This window comes from Camelus bactrianus, chromosome 1 (assembly GCF_048773025.1).
Source record: "Camelus bactrianus isolate YW-2024 breed Bactrian camel chromosome 1, ASM4877302v1, whole genome shotgun sequence".
In the NCBI taxonomy this organism is placed as follows: Eukaryota; Metazoa; Chordata; class Mammalia; order Artiodactyla; family Camelidae; genus Camelus; species Camelus bactrianus.
This window is the reverse complement of record NC_133539.1, coordinates 1,815,298-1,820,503: the sequence shown is the minus strand read 5'-3', so window position 1 is coordinate 1,820,503 and position 5,206 is coordinate 1,815,298. Positions and strand designations below refer to the sequence as shown.

Below are 5,206 nucleotides of genomic sequence, written 5' to 3'. Positions count from 1 at the left end.
TCGTCACACGTGCGGGGCGTCTGTGCCCCGTGTGTGGTTGTGATGCGCGGCCACTCCCAGTTGTGCTCCCTCCCCTTCGCCCTGCTGGCCAGGCGGCTCCTCGGCTGTGTCCGGGTGGGGCTGGTGTAGACCATGCACGCCCAGGGCGAGGCGAGCCCTGCCCACACTGGGCGCCTGCATGCTGACTGCCCGCCTGGACGCCTGCAGTCCCCATGCAAAGAAAGGTGGGCTTCAGGGCTTCAGGAGGATGACAGGTGTGGGAACTGGCATTGTTTTAAAAGCTGGGAGCCCCGTGCAGCTCACAGTCCAGGTATGGCCGAGGTGTGAGGATCCAGAAAGGCCAGTGGTGGCTTCTGAACGATGCTTCTGGTTCCTCTTCCTCTCAAGGACTTGGATTGCCCCCTCACCACCAAACACACCAGCCAGGCCCCTGGACCTGCTGACCCGTCTCCCTCCTCCACACAGCTAGGCTGGGTTCCTGCTGGGCTGCCTGGTCTGCTGACCAAGCTCACTCTTGATGGCAGGTCGCCATTGGTCTCGTTTGTTACCCGGGACACCTGCACAACGCACAGCTGGCGTCTCTGGTCTGTGTGCTCTGGGCTCGAGCTCTGTCTGGGAAGCTGGGCCCTTCTGCGGCCTGGGGGCTGGGGAGAGGGCCTTAGGCCTCTGTGATGGGAGGACCTCCTCCCTTCCTGGACCCAGGGCTGAAAGACACCTCCCTAAGCATGTCTGTGACACCTCGGTGTGATGGCTTCCCAGTCAGTGATGTCACATGAGTGGATGAAGAGCCCGGACCCTGGGTCCCAGGTGGCTATGTGAGGGGCCTGGGCAAGGGACCCCAGTCGTCTGGGTGTGGTTAGAGTGGGGACACTCGCTGACACCCGGGAGCACCAAGCCGGCTGGCTGTGCTCTGACCCTGTGTGTGTGACACCATGGCAACACCGCACTGACCCTCTCAGCCATCTCTGCTCATTTTTCAAAGGAAGAAAGTAGGAGCAGGGAGGGAGTGGTGGGGTCACTGCGTCCTCATCCTCACCTGCCCCTCAGCCCAGGAGCCCAGGCTGCATTTCACGCCAGCCCCGTGGCCAGGAGCCCCTCCTGCCGCCCTCCCACACCTGGGCCTCCAAACTCCTCCTGGTCCCCACCTAGGTGAGAGCAGGGCAGAGCCACAGAGGGAAGGCGCCTGGTCCCTGAGGGGCCGCACGGGGCAGGCGTCCTGGAATGGACTCTGACCAGGTAGGGTGCAGACTTGTCTGGGGTTAAAGCACAGGCGCCTTCTCCAGTTCCCCCGGGGACAGGGACGAGCCTCTGCCCCGTCGGATGAGCCGGGGGGGTCGGGGAAGACTGAGGTGCGCACCTCCCCCCACCTCCCGTGTCTCCAGGTCCGTTCAGCACCCACAGCCCCCGCTGCCAGTGTGCTCCCCTGCCCACACTGATGGATGGTGCCACCTCCCTCAGCGAGCTCCTTGGCGGTCCCCAGTGGCCCATGGGATGACATTTGGGTGTTGAGGCTGCCGCTCACCAGCCCCCAGTCTCCAGTGCCCCCTCCCATCTGCCGGGCCCCTGCCCAGCCTAACAACAGCGGAGGTAACAAAGACCACCCAAGTCAAAGGCTCTTTATTCAGTGTTCCGGGCAGCCTGGAGGCGGGAAGAGCTGCGTGGGGCAGCGGGGAGGTGGGGGTGGACCAGAAGCGCGTCCCCTGTGACTGTTCAGGGTGTACACCTGGCTCCCTCCCGTAGGTCCTGAGCTGGAATCGGCGACAAACTTAGGGAGGCCGGCGGGCGGTCACGGGCCAAGCTCTGTCGGTTCTGGGCCGACTGTTTTTGCTTCCGGGATGGTCTCAGGAGGCAGCGGTCTGGCCTGGAGCCAGGGTGACTCACACGGCCACCCCGGCTGGTCCTGGAGGCGGCGGGTCGGCCACCTGGGCAGGTTGCTGAAGGCTGAGTCAGAGTCTCATTTTCACGTGATCTGGCCACTCCCGTGTGTACATGCAGTCTCCCACGGCCAAAATTTCTCATCCTAAGTTTAAGCAGTCACGTCAAGATGTAAGAGGTAACTGGTGGTTGGGGGCCGGCTCAGCGGTAGAGCGCATGCGTAGTCAGCACGCAGGAGGGGTTCATTCCCCAGTGCCTCCATTAAAAATAAACTTAGCTCCCCCCCCGAAAAATAATAGAAATTTAAAAATAAAAAAAAGCGACCGTGAAGTCACTCTTTTCAGCGTACTGCCGCGTGTGCTGCGAGCGCCGGGAGGGAGGCGGAGTCGTGTGGAGGCAACCTGCCCGCTCACTACACCGTGAACACAGAAAGTCATCGCTCTTCGTCTTGTCCCCGTGTTTCAGCAACGTGAAGTCCGCGCGGCTGAAGGGGACGCTGTTGGCTAAGGGGGGCCGCCCAGGCTGGTGTCCCTGGTGAGTGTGTGTGAGGCAGTGTTGGGTTCAGGTGTGTGAGCCCAGGAGTGAGCGTGCAAGTGCGTGCGCGTGTGTGCGCCGTGGGTGAGGCTCCGTGCTCACCAGTGATAAATACGAGTCCAGCAGGAAGCAGTTAACACCGCTGCTGCCATCAGCTCAGAGGCCCGGCTTCCCGTGCGGTCAGGGGACGAGGGGATCTGAGTGTCACGACGGCCGGTTGGGACCCCGGGTGGAGGGCAGCTTGTTTCTGTCGGCAGCACGAGTGGATGTGACTTCTGTCCAGGGCGGCTTGCCCACGTGGTCCTGCAGGACGTTGTCCCACCCACTTGCGGGGTCAGAGCCTCGGCCTGGACCGTTGGCTGACCGGGCGCTTTTCCTCCCGTGGTGTCACACCCCCGGGAGGGGCACTGGCAGCAGCTGAGAAGGTGGGAAGTTAGGGTTGGGGTCTCCCTAGGGTCTGGCTCCCTGACCGCAGAGCATCACCTCCCCTCCTGGCCCCCCACACTGTGCCTTGGGAGACTCAAAGCACCCGGAAGCCCCAGAGTCCTGGGGACACTTGCAGGCCACCAGGGACACTGGAAGAGAACATAGGGGCCCCTCCCTGTGCCCTCAGGAAGTGCTAGGCATTGCTGCGTCCCCAGTTTGAAGGCCACTGGCCTAGAGAGGCCCCTCTTTTCTGGCCCCCCGGCCCCCCGGGCTCACCTGGCCCTTGGTACAAACTTCTCCACTGCACGAGCACCGGCTGGCAGCACCTTATACACAGGTGCACCTCCTCCGATGACCAGCATCCTGGGAATGGGAACATAGCATTCTTTCTTTTTGTAATTGAAGAAATATTATTTTATAATAACTGCACTTAATAAAACAAACAAATCCGAAGAATGTAAAAGACACTTTGTGTACCTTCTCCTCCTGCCTCAGGCTGGCCCGCCGAGGTGACCACCGAGAGCTCTCATCCGAGGGTCGTCTCTGGTAGCCTTTGTCCGTGTCGGTCTTCAAACCCTTTCCCAGGTAACTGGAAGCTCTGCAGACTCCATCAGGTCCTGTTGTGGAAGCCAAACATCAGTCCCCAGGGATTCGCACCTTCATCTCTGGGATCTGGGATTATGTCATCTGAGAGGGTGAAAGGGACTTTGCAGATGGGATTAAAGTAAAGGTCTTGAGAAGGGAGGTTATCCTCAGAAGGCAGAAAGGTCGGAGAGAGAAGTGGCCATGGAAGCAGAGGCCAGAGGGGGCAGGAGACGTGGTGCCGCCCTTGAAAGGCGGAGGAGGAAGCCGAGGAGGCCGCCAGAGAGAAAGCAGCCCTGGCCGCACACCGAGCTCGATTTAGGGCTTCTGACCTCCTAACTCCAAGATAATAGATTGGCGTAGTTTTAAGCCGCTCGGTTGTGGTCACTTACTAGCAAACTCATGCACAACTGTTCTCCAAATAACCATAAAACACGTTTAAGCAGCGTGAGACTGGAGACATCCGTGGAGCGGCTGCAAAAACTCACATAACAAGACCGCATTTAAGAAAAGCCACATTCAAAACAAGACGCAATTATTTCATAAGTAGCAACAAACAGCTGCAAATCCGTCTTAACAGACGGGTGGCCTTGGTCCAGAACCTTGACACGCATGTTTATTTTGCCACTTGGAAGAGTAAGAGGACTTTCATTCGAGCCGTGTGGTTAAGGAGGCTCCGGCGCCCGCTCTAGCTGGTGGCTGTGAGCACAGCCATCCGAACCCGGCCGCCGGCCCCGAGTGTCCCAGGAGAACGGGCTCCGGCTGGCTCCCGCTGTGGCGGCGCGGTCCCTGCGGGAGGGGACCCGGGCCCTGGGCGTCGGCTCGCGGCGGGGCGGGGGGTCAGGGGAAGGAGCAGCCCCGCTTGCCTCCCCTTCTGCCCCCACGTCACTGGGCTTCAGGGAGCCCCCAGCGAAACCAGCACGACGCAGGCTGCTCTGCACCCTGAGTCTGAACTCCGAGGAGCTGCCGGGCGTGGCACCTCGAAGAGGCACTCAGGCCTGGAACATGCCCATTCTCTCTAAACCTCTCGGGATCCCCATTCTTCACGGTGCTACCCCAGGTGGGCCAGCGTCCCACTCACAGCTGTGGGCCCTGTACTCAGCACCAAGGCCTGAGACTGTTTACAGGACGGAGCAAAGTAAACCAAAGTTCCACTTTTTTTTCCCCAAAATGTGAAATTCCCTTGGAATGCTGTTCTTTGTGGTGATGGGGTCTAATTGTTACCATTCCTGCTGCTTCTTACAAGAAAACAAAAATTAACCCAGGATGGTTTCTAAGACAAATACTGCAATCTTGCAGAGGAGACACTGCCTTGGGAAAGAGCTCGGGCGTCCTCCTTTCTTGCTGCAGTTCCTTCTCCTACTTAAAACCAAAAAAAATTCTCACATCCAAACCACTGGCCTACTCTGGAACGGAAGGCCCCCCCGACCTTCTGGGAGGCTTTTATGTATATATTTACCTAAAATTTAGTCTAACGGCAATCATCTAACCATCTTTTATTCTTTTCTATGAAATATCTCTGCCAGGAAGAATCCATGTACAAACTTGGACGGAACTGATTCTCTTACTGGCCAAATGGAAATACAGCTGCCATGTGCTCCTGGCCCATTCACTGAGAAGCAGTATAAACACCTTATTTGTGGTCTGAGACAGTCAATGTCATTTTTTCTTTTCATGGTATGACTTTTTGACGACAGGGACCCCCGAGGGTCAGCCATGGCGTAGCCCACACCGCCAGTCAACAGGATGGGGAGGGAGGGCAGCAGGGGAGGGGTGGCCACCACAGAGA

The 5,206-nt window shown here is 58.8% G+C and overlaps 1 long non-coding RNA gene across 1 annotated transcript; it reads right to left on the bottom strand.

Annotated features, from left to right (window-relative positions):
* Positions 1-1,211: 1,211 nt before the first annotated feature.
* LOC123611739 (uncharacterized) lies at positions 1,212-4,568 on the bottom strand. Its single transcript, XR_006718822.2, has 3 exons — positions 3,313-4,568; positions 3,112-3,198; positions 1,212-2,826 (listed from the first exon to the last, which is right to left on the bottom strand). It is a non-coding gene; the product is annotated as an uncharacterized LOC123611739 (long non-coding RNA).
* Between the last annotated feature and the right edge of the window lie 638 nt (positions 4,569-5,206).